Here is a 22874-nt window from a genome sequence, read left to right as displayed (position 1 = left end):
ATGTTCAGCTGTTTTATTTAAGAAAATCATTTAAAATAAAGAAAACTATATAAATAATAGATTTTGATGCAGAAATTGAAGTAGTCTATTTTCTTTTTATTTAAATAAAAAATCCACATAAATGAAACAGTATTATCTCATCTTTGTATAAATCAGGAAATTATTCAAGCTAGTGTCTCTCTCAATTTAATATTAAAAAAAAAAGGCTCAATTTTGGTTAAGGAAAATCAATGCCAGTAAAGCTACATTACAGATCAGAAATAATATACAGTCTAGGCAGCCACATGAGAAATAGTTTCTGCCACTTTGTTATTACATAGACAGTTGGTTCTATCAGCTAAAGCAATTTGGATTATGCTGATCCAGGTGATGCAGCTTTGTGAAAGTTGTTTTACTTTCCCCAAATGCTCTCTCACTAGACTTTGAGGGCTCAGAAATATCCATGAATTATTTTCTAAAGAATTTCTGCCATAGGAATTTTGTTTTTAAATTTTATTACCAGAACTAGAGATGGCTCTCATTATCTGGCCATGACTGAAGACTTGCTTTCTCACGTAAAATCACAGAGGAGGACGCATAGTACCACAACTGCAATTTAGTGAAAGAGCAAGGTGCCTTTTGAAGGTCGCAGTTACAGTTCTTCATTGAGTCTTCAATATATTAAACTAGTGCACAATCTCTATTTCCAGTTCTTACCACATGTTCACTGGATGAGAATACATCTTTTGAGTTTACATTTATATTTGAGAAAAGAAGCCTTGGAAAATACATGGCCTTTCTTGATTTCAGATGGAGTTTTAAATTTTCTTAGTAGTTTGACTTGCACTTAAGTCATGAAATGTAATTCATGTAATTTTTTCTTTTGAGCTCCGAGTAATCATTTTGCATGTTACACTTAGAATGCTTGGCTTTTGGAAATCTGTTTTTTATAATTGTTTTTCTCATTCAGATTCCTGTGTTTAGATTTTTGTAGTGGATTTCACCTCCTGTTCCAAACCATAGATTTTCAGATTACTGCTCAACTTTTCTACCTTCCAATTAGATGAAGGTCTATTTAGATTCCTCATCACTTGCTGAGTCTCATATTCATCTTGATTTGGAGAAACTTCACTTTGTTAGTCTGTTGATTTAATATTTCAAAGATTTAGAGTGGTCTTTATTTATTTTATCCAATTCATTTTCAAAGTATCTTAGAATAGGCAGACTTCCCAATATATTTAGACCTAATTTGCTTGTTCTCATCCTCCTGAATGTGTTTCTTCATATAACTGGGTTTCAAGACATTTTTCTTATAACATTATGTTCTTTTCTTTAAGAGGAATTCTTTTTCTCTGAATCTTTAATTCTCTTTTTAACTTTTCTCATATGTAGCAGCAAGGGCAACTAGGGAAGCCAAAGACTCATTGCCTTCATAGACTGTCAACGAAGTCATAGTTTATCTCCTGAGTCTTTAAATCATTCAGAACACAGATGTCATCCTCTACTAGCACATTCTTTTTTTTTTTTCAAAATTAATTAAATAATTATTTTTTAAAACATGCATTGCTTTATTAATCATATTAGGAGAGAAAAATCAAAGAAAAAGGGAAAAACAAAGGGATAGATTGAAAAAACAGAAAAAAGAAGTGAATGTAGCATATATTGATTTACAATTCAGTCTCCTTGGTTCTTTTTCTGGAGGCATATGGCATATTCTGTCCAAAGTCTATTGGGATTGCTTTGAATCACTGAACCACTGAGAAGAACCAAGCCTTTCATAGCTGTTCATTACACTTTCTTGTTCTTACTGTGTACAATGTATTCCTGATTCTGCTTGTTTCACTCATATCAGTTCATGGAATTTTTTTTTCCAGTAAATTTTAGGACATTTTTTTATATGATTATAAATGGCTTTGATTCAAACATCTGAAAATTGTTTGTTCATATTCTTTGACCATTTATCAATTGGGGAATGATTTGTATTCTTCTAAATTTGACACAATTCTTTATGTATTTTGAAAACGAGACCTTTATCAGAAGTACTGGCTATAGAGATTTTTCCCCCCAACTTTATACTTTCCTTTTAGCTTTTTTACTCTTAATTTTGTCTGTGCAAAAATTTTTAGTTTAATGTAATCAAAGTTGTCCATTTTACCTTTTATAATACTCTCTAGTTCTTTGGTCATAAGTTCCTCTTTTTTCCAAAGATCTGATAGAAAAATTATCCCTCGTTAACCTAATTTGTTTATGCTATCATCTTTTATCCCCAAACCATGTATTCATTTTGACATTATTTTGGTATAGTGTATAAAATGTAGGTTTAAGCTGAGTTTCTATCATATTTTGTTCCATTTTTCCCAGCAATTTTTGTCAAATAGTGAGTTGTTATCCCAAATAGTGAATTTGAAAGTTTATTAAATACTAGATTGCTATAGTTTTGATTATTGTATTGTGTATATCTAATCTATTCCATTGATCCATCACTCTATTTCTTAGCCAGCATCAAATGATTTTGATGACTGCTGCTTCACAATAGTTTTAAGTTTTATATTGCTAAGCTACCAACCTTTGTGTTTTTCATTAATTACCCTGATATTCTTGATCTTTTGTTCTTCCAGATGAATTTTATTATTTTTATAGTTTATAAAACAATATTTTGGCCATTTGATTGGTATGGCACTGAACAAGTAGACCAATTTATGCAGAATAGTCATTTTTATTATATTAGCTCGGCCTAGCCATGAACAATTGATATTGCCCCAAATATTTTGAACTGATTTTACTTGTTCTTCTTATAGAGTGCTTTCTGGTTGTCTTCATATAGTTATTGGATTTGTCTTATCAGGTAGACCCCCCAAATATTATTTTATCTACAGTAATTTTAAATGGAATTTCTTTATCTCTTGTTTATGGGCTTTGTCATATATATATATAATTGTTGATGATTTATGTGAGTTTATTTTATATCCTGCAACTTTGCTACAGCTGTGAATTCTTTCCAGTCAGTGATTGAATGATTTTCTAGGATTATCTAAGTATATCATCATATTATATACAAAGAGTAATAGTTTTATTTCCTCATTGTCTTTTCAAATTCCTTTAATTTCTTTTCCTTTTCTTATCACTAAAGCATCCTTGTTTCATCTCAATAGTGTTGGGAATGTGTCCAGCTTCTCTCTATTACATAATGCTTGATATAGCTTTTAGATAGATACTGCTTATTATTTTAAGGAAAGCTCCCTTTATCCTTATGCTCTTTACTGTTTTTAATAGGAATGGGTGCTATATTTTATCAAAAGCCTTTCCTGCATGTATTGAAATTATCATATGATTTCTGTTGGTTTTATTATTGATATGATTATGGTAATAGTTTCCGTGATACTGAACCATCCATGTAATTCTGGTATAAATTCCACTTAGTCATAGTATATTATACTGCTGATAAGTTGCTTTAATCTCTTTGATAATGTTTTGTTTAAATTTTTTGCATCAATATCCATTAAAGACATTAGTCTGTAATTTTTTTTCTCTATTTTGGTTCTTCTGATTTATGTGTCAGTATCTTATTTGTGTCATAGAAGGAATTTGTCATCATAACTACTTCAATATTTATGGTACCCTTTATCAAGATGTATTTTCCTTCTTTATCCCTTTTAATAAAATCTATTTTTAATTTTTCTTTATCTGAGATAAGAATTACTATCCCTTGCTTTATTTACTTCAGCTGATGCATAATAAATTCTGTTCCATCCTTTTATCTTTAATATGTAAGTGTATCTCTGTGTCAAATGTGTTTTTCATAAACAGCATTTTGTAGGATTCAGTTTTTTAATCTGCTTTGCTATTTATTTCCATATTATGGACAAGTTCATTACATTCACATTCACAGTTATGATTACCATCTCTGTATGTCCTTCCAATCTATTTTCTCCCTGTGTATAGACTTTTATCAAATTAGCCAAAGTTTTATCTTTTTTGTTGGTTTGTGTGTGTTGTTGTTGTTTTTGTAACCCACCCCACCTAGTATCTTATCTCCTATCATCCCTGCCCCCTTCACTTAGGAATTTTAACCTATTCCATCCACTACCTTATTTTCTATCAATCCTTCCCCCCTTTCTTAACTTTTCCCCTATTGTTTCTGCCCTCCATTTTACCCTGCCTTTCTCTTTTCTTTTCCTTTCTCCTCCTACTTCTTTATAGGATTAAATACATTTCTATATCTAAATAGGATTAATTTATTTTCTATTAGAGCCAAAACTGATGAAATCAAGCTTCAAACAATGCTCATTCCCCTTCCCTCTTTCTCTTGATTGTCATAGATCTTTTGTGCCTCTTCATGTGAACTCATTTTCCCATTATACCTCACCTTTCTTCCTTTTCCAGTACAAACCCTTTTTCTACTCCTTATGTCTTTTTCTTTTATGTCACCACATCAGAATCTAGTCATTACCACAATCTCAGTCCATGGGATGACCCTTTCTGTCTGCCCTACTGAGAAATACAGTTCTCAAGAGTTACAGTTTCCCGTCTAGGGAAATAAACAATTTGACCTTTAGATAGTATATATTTTCCCCCGTTTATATTTCTATGTTTCTCTTGAGTCCTAGGATTGTTGATTAAATTTTCTGTTTAGTTCTGATTTCTTTCAAAAGAAATGACTAAATGTCTCTTACTTCATTGAAGGTCTGTGGCCTTCTCTGAAAAACAATGCTGAATCTCACTGGGTAGTTAATTCCTGGTTTTTAGTGCAGGTCTTTGCCTTTGAGGATATGGTAGTCCAGGCCCTTCAATCCTTTATTGTAGAGGCTGCCAGATCCTGGGTAATCCTGACTGTTGTTCCTCAATATTTGAATTGTATTTTTTTAAAATTCATTTTATTAAAGTTTTAAAAAAAAAACATATGCATGGATAATTTTTTCAATATTAACCCTTGCAAAACCTTATGTTACAATTTTCCTCCTTCTTCCCCCACACCCTCCCCTGGATGACCAGTAATTCAATATATGTTAAACATATTAAAAATGTATGCTAAATTCAATATATGCATACATATTTACACTATTATCTTGCTGTACAAGAAAAATCTGATAAAAAAAATGAGAAAAAAAATGCAAGCATACAACAACAAAAAGGGTGAAAACACTATGTTGTGAACCACACTCAGTTCCTACACTTCTTTCTCTGAGTATAGATGACTATCTTTATCACAAGATCATTGGAACTGGCTTGAACCATCACATTGTTGAAGAGAGCCATGTCCATCAGAATTAATATTGTCACTGTGCACAGTGATTTTCTGGTTCTGCTCATTTCAATTAGCATCAGTTAATGTAAGTCTCTCCAGGCTTCTCTGAAATCATTCTGCTGGTCCTTGCTTGCAGAACAATATTTATTTTATTTACTTATTTTTATTTTTTAAAGCTTTTTTTTATTTTCAAAACATATGCACAGATGATCTTTCAACATTGACCCTTATGTAGCCTTGTGTTTCAGATTTTCCCCTCCTTCCCCCACCCTATCCCTATATGGGAAGCAATCTAATATATGTTATACATGTCAAAATATATGTTAAATCCATTATGTGGAAACATTTATACAATTCTGTTGTTGCACAAGAAAAATCAGATCAAAAAGAAAAGAAAATGAGTAAGAAAACAAAATGCAAGCAAAACATCAAAAAGAGTGTAAACATTCAGTTCCCACAGTCCTCTTTATGGGTGTAGATGGCTCTCTTCATCACAAGATCTTTGGAATTAGCATCAACCATCTCATTGTTAGAAAGTTACATTAATCAGAATTGATTGTATAATAATGATGTTGCTGTGCACAATGCTGTGCTCATTTCACTTTGCATCAGTTGATATAAGTCTCTCCAGGCCTCTCCAAAATCATCTTCTTTATCGCTTCTTATAGAACAAAAATATTTCATAATATTCATATACCATAACATATTTAGCCATTCTCCAACTAATGAATATCCACTCAGTTTCCAGTTTCTTACCACTATGACAAAAACTGCCATACACATATTTGCAAATGTGGGTCCCTTTTCCTCCTTTAAGATTTCTTTGGGATATAAGCTCAGTAGAAACACTGGTGGATCAAAGGGTATCCCAATTTGACAACTTTTTGCCAAATTGCTCTCCAGAATGGCTCGATCCAGAATGGCCAGAAATCACAGTTGCACCAACAATGTATTAGTGTCCCATTTCCCCACATTCTAACATTTGTCATTGTCTTTTCCTGTCATCTTAACTAATCTATGAGGTGTGTAGTGTTATCTTAGAGTTGTCTTAATATGCATTTCTTTGATCAGTAGTGATTTAGAGCATCTTTTCATATGATTAGAAATTGTTAATTTCTTCATCTGAAAATTATCTGTTCATATCCTTTGACCACTTATCAATTGGAGAATGGTTTGAATTCTTATAAATTTGTGTCACTTCTTTATATATTTTAGAAATGAGTCCTTTATTAGAATCCTTAAATGTAAAAATGTTTTCCCAGTTTATTGCTTCCCTTCTGATCTTCCCTGCACTAGTTTTGTTTGTACAAAACCTTTTAAACTTAATATAATCAAAATTATCTGTTTTGTGTTCAGTTATGAGTTCCAGTTCTTCTTTGGACATAAATTCCTTCCTTATCCACAGATCTGAGAAGTAAAATATTCTATGTTCTTCTATTTTGCTTATAATATCTTTATGTTTAAATTATGAACCCATTTTGATCTTATCTGGGTATGTGATATTAGGTGTGAGTCAATAGCTAGTTTCTTCCATACTAGTTTCCAATTTTCCCAGAAGTTTTTGTCAAATAGTGAGTTCTTATTCCCAAAACTGGAGTCTTTGGGTTTGTGAAACACTAAATTTCTATAGTTATTGACTTTTTATCCAGTGTACCTACCCTATTCCACTGATCAACTACTCTATTTCTTATCTAGTACCAAATGATTTTGATGACCACTGCTTTATATGCAATTTTAGGTTTGGCACAGCTAGACCACCTTCACTGGCATTTTCCCATTAATTCCCTTGAAATTCTCAACCATTTTTTTCTTCCTGATGAATTTTGTTATTATTTTTTCTAGTTTCATAAAATAATTTCTTGGGAGTTTGATTGTTGTGACACTAAATAAGTAGATTAATTTAGGTAAAATTTTTATTATATTTTCTTGGTCTATGCAAGAGCACTTGATAGTTTTCCAACTGATTAGCTCTGATTTTATTTGTGTGGAAAGTGTTTTGTAGTTGTGTTCATCTAGTTCCTGACTTTCCCTTGGCAGATAGATTCCCAAATATTTTATAGTATTGGCAGTTATTTTCAATTAAATTTCTTTTTGTATCTCTTCCTGGTGAACTTTATTGGTAATATGTAAAAAAATGCTGATGATTTATGTGGATTCATTTTGTATACTGCAACTTTGATAAAGCTGTGAACTGTTTCTAGAAGTTTCTTTCTTGACTCTCTAGGGTTCTCTAAGTATACCTTCATATCATCTGCAAAGTATGATAGTTTGGTTTCCTCATTACTTACTCTGATTCCTTTAATATACTTTACTTCTCTTCTTGCCAAAGCTAACATTTATAATGCAATATTTGTAATATTCGGGCAAGCTTTCTGGAGGACTTTGGGACCAGCCTTGATCTTAGTGGAGGAATGCAGGAAGCAGGAGAGCCACCAGGAAAATGGTCAAAAATGGAATGTCCCATTTCCAGTCTGCCTCAGCCCTTAAATATCTTGATATGATTACATCATCACAGCATACTTTGTATGTGTGAACTAGATAACCATTATATCACATGCTAAGTACTAAGTATATATATACACACACACACACACACACACACACACACACACACACAAGAACCATCATTTCATCAATCCACTGAGTTAACACCTTGTTGTAAGTATCCTTGTTTCAAGCATACTTCTCCAATGTTCTGGTCCTCTACCTTGTTTCACTTCTCATTTTATTGGGAATGGTTCTAGTTTGTCCCCATTACATATGATGCTTACTGATGGTTTTAAATAGATTCTACTGATCATTTTGAGGAAACCTCCATTTATTCCTATATTCACTAGTATTTTTTAATAGGAATTGGTGTTTGTGGTGTTCTCTTGAGAGGTTTTCTGGAGGCAGCCTTAGTTTCGGTTCTGAGTAATAATCACCTCAAAATGCAGCCAGCTGATAAAATCCAAATGTTTATTTTCTCCTTCCAAGTCTTATCTCTTTCCTTGGGCCTGGTTAATTTTCTTAGAGGCCTATCTCTCTGCTTGGTTCCAAGCAGCTTGTCCTTTGTTGCCTTCAGCTCCCTCTGAAGCTTGGTTCTACTTTTCCTAATCCTTCCTTCTGCCCAACTGAAGTCTTTAGCTTGTCAGTCTTCTGAACTGACTGACTTCACTAACTCTGTTCCTTTTTATGCTTTTTTAGTGGTGTGAATTCAAAAGTTGACTCCTCCTCTGAGAGTGGAAGGTGTGAATTTGGATATCTCATACTGAACCCTGAAATCTCCCAAACATGTGAACTAATGTGTGAGCTAATGTGTGAATTCTCAAAGGTGTTAACTTTAAGCATTGTTTCTATCAATACTAGTGACTTAACACTTTGTAAGGATTAGCTCTAATGTGTGAACCAATAAGCATTGTATCAATTCCATTGAGTTAACATTAGGATTCTAACAGGTGCTGGATTTTATCAAATGCCTTTTCTGCATCTATTGAGATAATCATATGATTTTTGTTATTTTGATTATTGACATAGTCAATTGTGTTAATAATTTTCCTAATATTGAACTAGCTCTGTAATCCTGGAATTAATCCTATTTGGTCATAGTGAATTTATCTTGGGATGACTTTCTGTAATCTCTTTGCTAATATTTTATTTAAGATTTTTATATCAATATTCATTAGGGGAATTGGTTTAATTTTCTTTCTCTGTCTTCATCCTACTGGTTGAAGTATCAGCACCATATCTGTGTCATAAAAGTAATTTTGTAGGACTCCTTTCCCTATTTTTTCCAAATAGTTTATATAGAATTGGAATTAATTATTCTTTAAATGTTTTGTAGAATTCACATGTAAAAACATCTGGCCCTGGAACTTTATTTTCTTAGGCATTTGATTAATAGCTTGTTCTATTTCTTTTTCTAAAATAGGACTATTTAGATAATTTATTTACTCTTCTGCTAGCATGGGTAATCTATGTATTTGTAGGCATTCTTCTATTTTACTTAGATTATCAAATTTATTGACATATAGTTGAGCAAAATAACTCCTAATTGTTGATCTAATTTCCTGTTTATCGATAAAAAGTTATCCCTTTTCATTTTTGAAACTAGCAATTTAATTTTCTTTCTTCCTTTTTCTAATCAAATTAACCAAAAGTTTATCTATTTTGTTGGAGGAAATCTATTTTGTTAGGAAACTATATCTTGCTAAAGGGTGCCATAGATAATGAAACAATATCAATACTAAACATATATGCAACATGTGGTATAATCCAAATTCCTAGAAGAGATGTTAAGAAAGATGCAAGAAGATATAGACAGGAAAACTATACTAGTGGTGGATCTCAACCTTGCTTTCTCAGATCTAGATAAATCAAACCATAAAATAAATAAGAAATAATTTAAGGATATAAATAGAATTTTAGAAAAGTTAGGTATGATAGAACTTTTGAGAAAATTGAATGGAGACAGAAAGTTTATTTTTTTTCTTGGTGGTTCATGGAACCTATACAAAAATTGACCATGCATTAGGACAGAAAGCCCTCAAAATCAAATGCAAAAGGCATAAATAGTAAATGCATTTTTTAGATCATGATACAATAAAAATCACATGCAATAAAAGTCTAGGTGAAAATAGAACAAAATTAATTGGAAACCAAATACTCTAATCCTAAAGAATGAATGGATGAAACAACAAATCATAGACACAATCAATAATGTCATCCAAGAGAATGACAGTAATAAGACAACATGTCAAAGTTTGGGGGATGCAGCCAAAGCAGTTATCAGGCAAAATTTTATATCTTTAGATGCTTACTTACATTAAATAGAGAAAAAGAAAATCAGTGAATTGGACTTACAACTAAAAAAGCTAGAAAAAGAACAAATTAAAGACCCTCAATTAAATATCAAATTTGATATTCTGAAAATAAAATGGGAGATTAATAAAATTGAATGCAAGAAAACTATTGAATTAAGTAAAACTAAGATTTGATTTTATGAATTGTTTTTGTCTAGCAGGTTGAAATTATAGGTTTGGAGTTTTGCAACAATGTTCCTTGGAATTTTTCTCATGGGATCTCTTTCTAGAGTGGATTTATGGATTTATTTCAATCTGTATTTCCCACCTCTACTTCTAGAATTTTGGGACAATTTTCTTTAAAAACCTCTCATAGAATGCTTTCTAGCTTTTGTTGTGGTCATGGACTTCAGGTAGGCTAATAATTTTTATATTGTCTCTTCTGGATTTATTTTCCAGATCAGCTGTTTTGCCAATGAAGTATTTCACATTTTCTTCCAATTTTTAAATTCTTTTTATTTTGTTTGGCTGATTTTTTTCTCTCACCAAGTCATTAGCTTCCATTTACCCTGTTCTAGTTTTTAATGTGTGATTTTCTTAAGTTAGCTTTTGTATATCTCTCATTTCCTTTCTCATTTTTTTCTTCTATCTTTCTTATTTGTCTTTTAAAATCTTTTATGGGCACTTTCAAGAAGCCTCTTTGGGCCTGAGACCAATTCATATCACTCTTTGAGATTTCCTTTGTAGACATTTGGTTCTCATCTAAGTTTATGTTTTGATATATCTTGTCATTATAGCAGCTTTCTATGGTCAAGGTTCTTTTCTGTTTCTTGCTCATTTTCTTTCCTTTTCTTTTAAAATTTCCTCTTTTCTACTTTTAAGGTGTAGCTCTGCTCTTCGGGTAAAAGGGGCACTGTCCCAAGCTTCTTGTGCAGCTCTGAGCCTGGGCTTTGAGCATAGGGGCTTTTGTGGGTGGTAGATTTGCCTGCTCTTTTCAGAAAACAGCCTGGTTTCCCACAGTTTCTAGGAGCTGAAACTGAAAGCTGGCCCATTTATTTGCTTCTTTTCTGAAGCAGGACTGAGGGTCTTAGTTGCTGATTTGCTATGAGTAAGACCCTCTCATTGACTTTCCCACAATCTATCTGAACTGGGCTGAACCCCCTTTTCACCTCAGTCTCAGTTTCTTGAAGTTTTTTCAGTCTGTCTTGAGCTGGGAAATAGTTTCATTCTGTCAGATGCTTGGTTTCATGTAGTTTTTGAGGGAAATGAGTGATCTCAAGCAGCTTCCTGATTTTACTCCACTCTCCTGGTTTTAATTCGATGAGATTCCACTAGTGCATTCTTGATAGCACTTTATTAGCATTTTTAGTTTTCTCTAACATGTCGAGCAAATTGAGGACACTTTAGGTCAATGGGATCACAGTGGGCTTCTGGCCTGTAGCAGGTTGTGGCACCAGCTCAAGCCAGGCCTTGCTGCTCATCATTCTCAGGTTTCCCGGGCCTTTCACTGTGATGACCACATATTTAAAATCAACCGGAGCCAAGAATTCAGGTTAAAGGAAAAATCTTCAATCTTTATTCCTTTTAAGGTGAAGGGGAATTGTGATAGCAATATGGGCAGCTGCGACAGGAAGCCAGCTAGCAGAGGTGAAGGGGGATTGCAGGTGAAGGGGGATTGAAGGTGAAGGGGGGTCATGATAGCAATGCGAACAGTTGTGTCAAGAAACCAGCCAGCAGCCTCTCCTTCCGCTTCCCTTTCCACTCCCCTGCCTCCACCCACTAAAATTGTCATTTCCTATACAACATATCAGGACTTGCACAAAGAGTGGGCAGGGGCCATTCTTTCTCCAAGTGTATATATATTAATAGAGTATGGTTCAATTACTATTTAGCCTCACGTGCTTGGGACCTCAGTGCACCAACTCAAGCCTCAGCCCATTATATCTCACCTCGTATCCACTGGGCTAGTTCCTGCCTGGTAGAGCTCACAATCCATTTTCAAAAGAACTTAAATACATGTGAGTCAAACAGCAAAAAAAAAAAAAAAAAAAAAGAAAAAGAAAAAGAAAAAGAAAAAGAAAAGAAGTTTAAGTTTAGAAAAAGTTTAGAAAAAACTTCATTTAGTAAACATTTGATCTTATTGCCTAATATGACCAAAGGTAACACCAATTAAAGATATAAATATTCTTATAAAATCTTATAGAGAAAGATGTTGGATGATTATTATTAGCATTGCTACCTTTAATAAAATGTGAGATGCAGGAGGAAAAAAATGTTTTTTGTTTGTTTCTTTTTGAGGTTTTTTGTTCCTTCCTCTTCCTGCCCTCAATCCTTGGGAAGAGAACTCAGATATGGGACATCATCAAAAAGACATTTAATGATAAAACTGGGGGGGGGGGGGGGGAAGAACAAAAAAAGAGAAAAAACTATAAAGATTTTCTGAAGAAACTCCTTTTCTCTTCAATGACAATAAAGCTAACACATTTGGACCTTAACATCACCATGCCCAGTATGTTGGATGAGAAAATAAAAAAAATAACAAAGAACATATAGAAGGAGCATATGGACTAAAATGTATAGTTTTATATGTGGGTATACGTTAGTTGGCTTAATTCATTATAGAACTGATACATGGATAAAGCTAGTCATAATTATGTATATATCTATAATTTTATGCACACACACAATATTACAAATGAACATACAAAATTTGTATATTTTCTATTTGTCTAATCTATAGAAAGCTCTGCAATGTATATAAAATATACATATGTATAAATGAATATATGTACATATGTGTGTATATAGTTCCTATGTAGTATATTGTACATAACATATATATAAAAACAATGCATAGAAAACATATATATATATGTATGTGTGTGTGTGTGTATGCATGTGTTTTTTTTTTTTGCCTTTATATACACATATGTGTTTGTATGTATATTATTTAAAGAACAGTGGAGATGTTGTGTCTGGAGAGCATGAGTATATTTAAGTATGCTTCAACATATTTCCAATAAAGAACTGTGGGGAAAAAAAGTTTGAAAATTTCATAAGAGAACATTGTGACTGAGAAAGAAAGTATAACTTTTGGAAAGGTTTTATGTTCTGTTGATATCCATATAATGTAAAAAGCTCTAGGAAAAGGATGCTAGAATAGTGGGTAGAAGCAAGAAATTAAAAAAAAAATACCAAGCAAAGAGTCAAACAGGTTGAGAAGCTGAGAATGGGTTATAATTTACATAATTAGAAGTAATGATAGCTATACCACAATCAGCCAAGTATCAAAGTACATTTGAGGCATTATATTATATTAAGATGAAAGTGACACATAACTTACCTCAAGTACTCACCTTTTACCTTGGTGCTTCCAGTAACAAAACATAAATAAGTACCATATTAGCTCTAAAGCAATTGGGATAGAAGGAAATATATGGTGACATTAGTCTAAGAAATATTGAGGAGGGAGAGATCACTTTCAACTGGAGGAATCAAGGACAATTTTATTAAGGAGGTAAGACATACATTGAGACTTGAATAAGAGGATTCTGAAATTCATCAAGAGAATGAAATACATCTCAAATTACAAATGATGGTCTTCAAGGAAATGAAAATGCAGAAGAGAGAATAATTAATTATGAAATCAGTGAAAAGTGAAGCCCCATAGTTTCTACCTCCTTGCTCCTTATCAAACCAAAGATTTCTTGTTTCTATTCTCATTGCCACCATCAAAAAGTAAGTACTCATTTCTTGTCTTCTATTATAGTAAATTTTACCTGCTTTTTTATCTAAACATATTCTTAATTCCAGACTATTCTAAAATGAGAGTCTCCTTAATGAACAGCTTTCAGTATGTAATAACTCTGCTCAAATTTATCATTAGCTTCTCATTGACTATCAAATGTAATTGAAATTACTTAGCCAAGCAATCAAGGCCTTGTAACTTTTGCTTTTGCAATTTGACTTATATTATTCCTCTGCATATATCTATATTTTGGTCAAACCACATTACTTACAATTTACCTAATTTTAGCAATACTTTTTCTTCCTCCATTCATTGATTTACATGTTTTCCATTCTTGAAGTATATTCAATGATGCTATTGGGTCTTGCCTAGCACATAACACATAAATGCCATTAATAAAAGTTAGTAGAGTTATCTAAAAACATTGTGTCTATTTTCCAAGGTGAGTTTTATCACTTTCACTAAAACTTATGAAATCTCAAAAGTTTAGGAGTTCTAAGCATTCCTAAGATTAGAAGAAATTTGATCAGTGGAAGGCTTTGACAAGCAAGGAATATTTGTAATTTTTGGCAAAAATTTAGCAAAGTATTGCTATTTCAAATAATTGAAATCTTATTATATGAATGAAAAGAATATAAAATTGGATTTGTTTGGGTAAATTATCTTTTAAATGATTCAATGGCACATTAAAAATTATTTTTTAAACTCTTAAAGAATACAATTTATCATGAGCTAGATTATCATATCAGTGTGATATAAGAAACAGAGAATAATCCTTTAACACACACACACACACATATGCACACACACACACACAATCAAGTATGAATGAGTGAGAGTAACTTTAATAGACTATCACATATTATAAGATAATATACCTAGAAAATCTAAAAGTCTCTTTAGAGGTAGGCAAAACTACCTTGGCTCTCATTAGCTAACCTCCTCAAGGCTCAACCAATCAGAAAATTATAGTCAAAGTTTAATAAATATCACTGAAGACAATATACCTACCTAAAGTAAACTCATGGAACCAATTGGATTATAAGCAGAATTGATACAGTTCATCAAGTTTGCCATTAAGAATATTATAAAATGATAAACAATGATAGCACAGGGATCAGAAGAAGAGTTGTGAATAAGAGGAATTTATTATGTCTTTGCTAGTCAGTAGGGAAAAGTGATCAGGGTTGTATTCTTTCTTAAGTATAACCAGAAGTTAGTACAATTTTTTTATATGTAGCATGTGCTTAATGAATGTTAAATTAAATTCAGTTGTATTGAAAACCTAGAGGATCTTTACATATAGAACTTATAGGGAAGAGAAATTCATAAAAGATAAGTATAAGAAGGCTCCACTATTCATTATTTGCAAATTCATTTATGTAATCATTAATTCAATAACATGTATTGAGTGTATAAACTAATAAAGCATGTGGTATTGGAATTATTATTACAAATTTATATCAGAAAAATTGAGGTTTAATTAGGATATATGACTTTTACTACTTAGCTAGTAAATGACAGAAATGTATGTCTTCTGACTCCTTAAAGAGTGAATTCTACTAGACTGTGGGTTCTTTGGCTGCCTTTTTTTTTTTTACACTGAATGTTTTATAGAAAGCATAGTATAGGAGAAATAATATTAGGCTTGAAATCACAAGGTGTTTGGTGAAATTTGAACCATTAACTTCTCCAGAAATTTTTCCAAATATGAAATGAAATGGCTCACTCTAGACACAGACTAAGCTTCTAAGGAGATCAGCTATAAAGTACATGTATACTCTAATCATTTTTTTAATAGTCATTTTTCCCACCTACTAAATCATCACCTTCATTAGTGGTGATTAAAACTAAACCTCAAAGCTGGCAGACCTGGAAAGATTCTCACATCTTTTTTAATGAATGTAGTCTAAGGCATCCTTTTGGGAAAATCTCATGAGTTAAGAACTGGTAAACTCCAGGCAACAAAGACAGTGAAGGGCGATTAACATTGTACAGTTCTTGGGGGAAAAACATATCCAATCATGTGACTGTACTATATAAAGCAATAAAATAAATATATTGCTTAGTATTTTTTTTATTTTGACATTGGAATATGAAGATCAATTGGGTTATTCTGATATATAAAAAATTATATAGTAGGTGGTATTGCCAAGGAATTGCTCACATGTTTTGGCTACAACAATGGCCCACATGTTTGACATCCTTTATGGAAGCTAGTGCTCCATCATTAATTTCTTCTTCATGCCAAGATCATTGGCAAGCCTTGCAGAGAGTGGCAAAACTATCATCTCCTAAAAACTTAATAAACTAAAGGGAGATTTTCATCTATCCTTATAATTTAATACAGCAGATTATTCATATTAATAAAAATAAATGTACTACTGTGAATGAGGATCCATATTTTGGAATCTATATGTCAAAACTTAAAGGATTTGTGATTTTGTCACTGTGGGTACATTCTATTTATGTAAATTGTAAAAATGCTATGCCTTAATAGAATTTGTGTTATGTGTATGTGTGTGTGTGTGTATGAAAGAGAGAAAGAGAAAGAGAGAGAGAGAAAGACAGAGACTGACAGATAGAGACAGAAACAGAGACAGCATTAGAAAGACAGAGACAAAGAGACAGAGAGAAACAGAGAGATAGAGACACACAGAGAGATTCTGTGAATGATTGAAAAATTCAAATAATTGTTGAATTGTTTATTATTTTAAGAATACTTCAGAAGCTAGAAATTTCAATTTTTCCTTTATTTTTATATAATTTTCAGTTACAAATCATCTCTCCTATTCCTGAGCATACTCCCTTATAGCAAATTGACATACGAGCTATACAAGACAGCACATACTGTGTTTTCTATAGGTAACCCTGCAATTTCTACTAATTGGACTATGTTTCATTTTCTGTCTTTGAGAGCTCTTATTGGCCACTACATTTATGGGAAGGATTTTGTTTTTAGTGTATCTTTCCATTACTATAATCATCTTACTTTCTGGTACATCAGTTCATACAAATCTTCCTAAGTTTCTCTGAATTTCCCATGTCATTTTTATAGCCTATTAATTTTTTGTTTAAAGAAGTCATTTTGGGGGAGCAAGTGAATCAAGATGACAGAGAGTAGACAGAACTTGCCTGTGCTATTCCTTGCTTTTCTCAGAATCTACACTAGATCAAATCTCTAAACACATTTTTGGAATGATAGAACCCACAAATATTTGGAATTTAGTAATTTTTTAAGTATAAAACATCTTTGGAAGATTTCAGGAAAAGCTTGTCCCATTTGGGAAAGGGAAACCCAATCCAATGCAGACACAACACTAGGAGTTCTAAGACAGAGAGGCTCCATGTGGATAATCTAATGGGAGGCTCTTAGCCAAAATACAGGAATGTTGGCTACTCTGTCCTGGTTCAGAAGATCAGTTATCAGCAGACTATTTATGAGAACTCCAACTAAACTCCAGAATGCAAATAGTGAACCATTAAACTCCACCATAGCAAAAGGGACTTGGCCAGGACCACGCAGCACAGTGGGAAAGCCTGCAGCACCATTGGTCCCATGATAGTAAGTGAGAAACCCCATTAGTCCTGCAGAGGAAACTCAAGGTTCTCTCCCCTGTGTCATTAGAATGGGCCTTAAACTTTTAAAAATAAGCAAAAAAGAAATAAAAGACCTCTATCCAAAGATAGCTACAATGGAGATAGAACCCTAGAAGAGGACATTAAAAGTAAAATTTCTACAGACGAAGCCTCAAAGGGAAATATGAACTTGTCTCCAACTTAAAAGGCTCTCTTAGAAGAGTTCAAATATGATCTTGAAAAAGAGAAGGAAAAATTGGGAAAATAAAAGAGAGCTTTGCAGGAGAGTTTGGAAAATGGAACACAGAAATTGACTAAAGAGAACAACTCCTTAAAATATGTTTGGTGAACTACACACCTCTCAGATTGGCAAAGATAACAGGAAAAGATAATGATGAATGTTAGAGGGGATGTGGGAAAACTGGGACACTGATGCATTATTGCTGGAGTTGTGAATGGATCCAACCATTCTGGAGAGCAATTAGGAATTATACTTAAAAAATTATCAAACTGTGCATACCTTTTGGTCTAGCAGTGTTACTACTGGGCTTATACCCCAAAGAAATATTAAAGAAGGGAAAGGGACTTCTATGTGCAAAAATGTCTGTGGCAGCCCTTTTCATAGTGGCTAGAAACTGGAAATTGAATGGATACCCATCAATTGGAGAATGGGTGGGTAAATTGTGGTATATGAATGTTATGGAATGTTATTGTTCTGTAAGAAATGACCAGCAGGATGAATACAGAGATGCTTGGAGAGACTTACATGAACTGATGCTAAGTAAAATGAACAGAACCAGAAGATCACTATACCCTTCAACAACAATACTATATGAGGATCAATTATGATGGAAGTGGCTATCTTCAACAATGAGAGGCTCCAAATTAGTTCCACTTGATCAGCAATGAACAGAACCAGCTCCACTCAGCAAAAGAACACTGGGAAATGAGTGTGGACTGCAACATAGTATTTGCACCCTTTCTGTTATTGTTTGCTTGCATTTTTTGTTGTTCATCCCATGTTATTTTTACCTTCTTTATAAATCTGATTTTACTTGTGTAGCAAGATATTTATACATATTGTATTTAACATATACTTTAACATATTTAACATGTATGAAATTACCTGCCATCTAGGAGAGGGGGTGGAGGGAAGGAGGGGAAAAGTTGAAACAGAAGTTTTCGCAAGGGTCAATGTTGAAAAATTACCCATGCAAATGTTTTGTTAATAGAAATCTATGATAAAAAAATACATTTGGTGAAGTGGGAGAAAATATACTTAAGGAAATAATTTCTTAAAAGTAGAATTGGTGAAATAGAAAAAAAAAAGAACTACTCCCTAAAAAATTGGAAGCAGAGCCAAGATGGTAGAATAAAGGCAGAAGTCCAACCTTTTCACAAATCACTCAAAATTCCTTTAAATAATGACTCTAAAAATTAAAGACCATCAGAATACTCAAAAAGATGGAGTGGAACATTTTCAAGCTGAAGAAACTAAGATTAGTATAAAAGGTTTGTATACCAGAGTGGAAGTCCAGCCTGCAGTCTTAGTACAGACCATTCCAGCTCATTCCTGGCCCTAAGCTCTGGCCTGACAGCATCAGCTAACCAGGACTTCTGAATCAGTGACAGTACTAGGGGCTTGTAAGCCTCCAGGCCTGAGACATCAAAGAGGACTTGGAAGGTCAGCAGCAAAGGTCTATGAAATAAGGGTAGGAACAGTTTGTAATCCCAGCTCATGCTATGCCAGGCCAAGCCTAAACCCAGACCCAGACCCAGCATCCTCTAGATAGCACCTCTGAATCAGCAACAGTATTAGAGGCTTCTGTTCCTCTTGGCCTAAGAACACCACAGAGGAGTTGGAATGTTAATGGAGAAGTCTGTGGTAATGGGAATCCAGCATATAGTCTTAGTTCAGGACATCCAGTGCAAACCCAGGCCAATCCCAGCCCTCAAATTCTGCCGGGAATATTATAACTAAATTCCACAACTCCCAGATCAAGGAGAAAACACTGCAAGCATCCAGGAAGAAACAATTCAAGTATAGTGGAGCTACAGTCAGGAGAGCCCAAGATTTAGCATCTTCTACATTAAAGGACCAGAGGGTTTGGAAGGTGATATTCTGGAGAGCAATGAAGCTAAAATTACAATAAAAAATCATCTATCCAGCAAAACTGAGAATAATTCTTCAGAGTTAAAAGATAGTCATTCAATAAAATAGAAAATTTTCAAGCATTTGTGATTAAAAGACCAAAACTGAATGGAAAATTTGATTTTCAAATAGAGGACTCTGGAGAAGCATAAGGAGGTAATCAGAAAACTGATATATAAGGGACTTAATAAGGTTTATCTCTTTTACATTCCTACAGAATGATACTTATAACTCACTGGGACATTCTCATTATTATGGCAGTTAGAAGGTCATATAAACAGATGACATAGGTGTGAGTTGAATATGAAGAGGTCATATTTTTTTTTAAATGAAGAAATCAAAGGATGAGAGAGGAATGTACTGGAAGAAAGAGAAAGGGAGAAGTGGAATGGTTCAAATTATCTGCCATAAAAAAGAGGAAGAAATATTTTTTTACAGTGTAGGGAGAGAGAAGAAGGAGAGATGAGTGAATTTACTCTCATCCAGCAGAACTGGCTCAAAGAGGAAATAAAATATATACTCAATTTGGGTATAGAAATCTATCTTACCCTTCAGAAAAATAGGAGGGAAATGGAATATGGGAAAGGGAGAGGGTGATAAAAAAGAAGGCATACTGGGAGAGGGAGTGGACTTTTTAGGAGGAACAACATGGGAGGAGAAAGAGAACAAGAAAGTAAAAATATAGTTAGCAATAATAATTGTAAAAATAATCTTGAAGAAAGTTTCTTTGATAAGGCTTCATTTTTCAAATATAGAAGGAACTGACTAAAATTTATAAAAATACAAGAGGCATGCTCCAATTGATAACTGATCAAAAGATTTGATCTATGCATAAAGAGCTATAAATTCATGAATATCATTTGACCTAACACCATCATTATTAGGCATGAAAACAAAACAAAATATTTAAAAAAGGAAAATGACCTCTATGTACAAAAAATATTCATAGCAGTACTCTTTTCAGAACCAAAAAATAGACAGTAAGGGAATGTTCATCAATAGGGAAGTGGCTCAATAAACTGTGGTGTATATTTTTGATGGAATACTATTGTTCTCTGGGAAGGGATGAACAGGCAAAACTGCTCATGAACTCAAGCAAAGTGAAATGTGCTTACTGTGTACAAAATAAAAACAATGATCTGAGATGAAGAGATATAAATGACTTTGCTATTCCCAGTTGTACAATGATCTATGACTACTGTAAAAGACTTATGATTAAAAATCTTATCCATACCCAAAGAGGGGACTGATTGTTTCTGAATACAGATTGAAACTCTTTCTCTCTCTCTCTCTCTCTTTCTCTCTCTCTCTCTCTCTCTTTCTCTCTCTCTCTCTCTTTCTCTCTCTCTCTCTCTCTCTCTCTTAATTTTTTGAGGGTTTTTCTTTTCATCATTATGTGGGAATCTGTTTTCTTTCATAACTTGACTTTTATGGAAATATTTTGCAAAGCTTCACACATTGTTTCTTAATTGTTGTTGGGGACAAGGAAGAGAAACTAGAACTTAAACATTTTAAAAACAAATATAAATATTGTTTTGAATGTAACTGGAGGAAAATATTAAATAAATCAAATAAAAAATAGAATTGGTGAAATAGGAAAAAAAGCAATGAAAAAAAATCTCCTTTAAAAATGATATTCATGAATCCATTATGCAAAAGGAGGTAAGAAGGCTATTTGAAAAAAAAAATTACTAAAATTTGTAATTGGACAAATGAAAGTGAATCACTCAAGGAGACATGAAGAATCAATCAAGCAAAACAAAAAAAAAAAAAAAGAAAAGAAAAGAAAAAGAAAAACACACTTCATTGGAAAAACAAATGATCTGGAAAACAGATCCAGGAGAAACAATCTAAGAATTACTGGATTACCTGAAAGCCACGATGAAAAAAAGAGCCTCAACAATAGCTTTCAAGAAATCAAAAAGGAAAACTATCATGATGTCCTAGAACTAGAAGGTTTTAACAGTCATTGAAAGAATCCACTGATCACCTTCTGAAAGAGAACACATAAGGAAAACTACTAGGAATATTGTAGTTAAGTTCCAGAATTATCAGATGAAGGAGAAAATACTGCAAGCAACTTAAAAAAAAATTAAAATATCCAGGAACCACAATCAGGATTATTAAGGATCTAGCAGTTTCTACTTTAAAAGATCAAAGGACCTATGATATCCTGGAAGGTAAAGAAGTTTGGACTACAATCAAGTATCAACTACCCAGAAAAATGAAACATTGTCTTTCAGGGAAATAGATGGACATTCAATCAATTTTTTTTTTTTTTATGAAAAGACCAGAATCAAACAGAAAATTTAATCTTCAAATACAAGAATCAAGGGAAACATAAGAAGGTAAAAAAAAGAAAGAAAAACTATTTTAATTGGTTAAAAAGTTTACATTCCTACATGGGAAGATGATACATGTAACTCTTGAGAATTGTGTTTTTGTCAGGGTATACATAGGTCTATCTTTGTACAAGTTGACTTTGATGATATAAAAAATAAACTGGGGTGGAAAAGGGATTGTATTGGGAGAAGAGATAAGGTGAATTAAAATGAGATAAATTACATCACATGAAGAGGCACAAAAGATTTATTGCACTTGAGGGAAAGAAAGGAGGTGGATAAACATTCTTTGCACCTTAATGAGACTGGATTTGTTTCAAAGTGGAAATATCATGTATACTTAGTTTGGTATAGAAACTTTTCTCACCCTGTAGGGAATTAGAAAGGGAAAGGGGAAAAGCAAGGGGAAGGCTAATAGAAGGATTACAGAAGTAGAAGAAGACAAGAATAAGAAAGGGGGAGGGAATAAAAAAAGGGAGAGAGAATTGAAGGACATGGTATTCAGAAGCAAAACAGTGGTCAGGAGGAAGAAGGTGAAAAGGTGAGAAAAAAGAATAACTTGGGAAAAATAGAATGACAGGAGATACAGAGTTAATAATTTTAACTGTGAATGTGATGGGATGAACTCGCTCACAAAACAAAAGCAGATAGCAGAATAGATTAAAAATGAGAATCATGCAATATGTTGTTTATAAGAAATATATTTGAAGCAGAGTAAAACATACTCAATAAATGTAAAAGGCTGGAACAGAATCTATTATGGTTCAGCTGACGTAAAAAAAAAAAAAAAAAAAAAGCAGGGGTTGAGCTTCTGATCCCAGATAAATCAAAAGCAAACGTATATCTAATTAAAAGAGATAAGGAAAGAAACTACATCTTGCTGAAAGGTACCATAGATAATGAAGTAATATCAATAAACATATATGCAGCAAATATTAGAAGATCCAAATTCTTAGAGGAGAAGCTAAGTGAGATTCAGGAGGTAATAGACAGCAAAATTATACTAATGGGAGTTTGAGCCTCCCTTTATCAAAATTAGTTAAATACA

General features: G+C 32.9%; 1 pseudogene; it reads right to left on the bottom strand.

Moving 5' to 3' along the window:
• Positions 1-703: 703 nt before the first annotated feature.
• LOC127546514 (5-azacytidine-induced protein 2-like) overlaps positions 704-22874 on the bottom strand; it is a 198986-nt pseudogene continuing 176815 nt past the window's right edge.

Source organism: Antechinus flavipes, chromosome 2 (assembly GCF_016432865.1).
Source record: "Antechinus flavipes isolate AdamAnt ecotype Samford, QLD, Australia chromosome 2, AdamAnt_v2, whole genome shotgun sequence".
NCBI classification, from domain to species: domain Eukaryota; kingdom Metazoa; phylum Chordata; class Mammalia; order Dasyuromorphia; family Dasyuridae; genus Antechinus; species Antechinus flavipes.
Note: the sequence above shows the minus strand (reverse complement) of the source record. Positions and strands in the feature narration are given on the sequence as shown.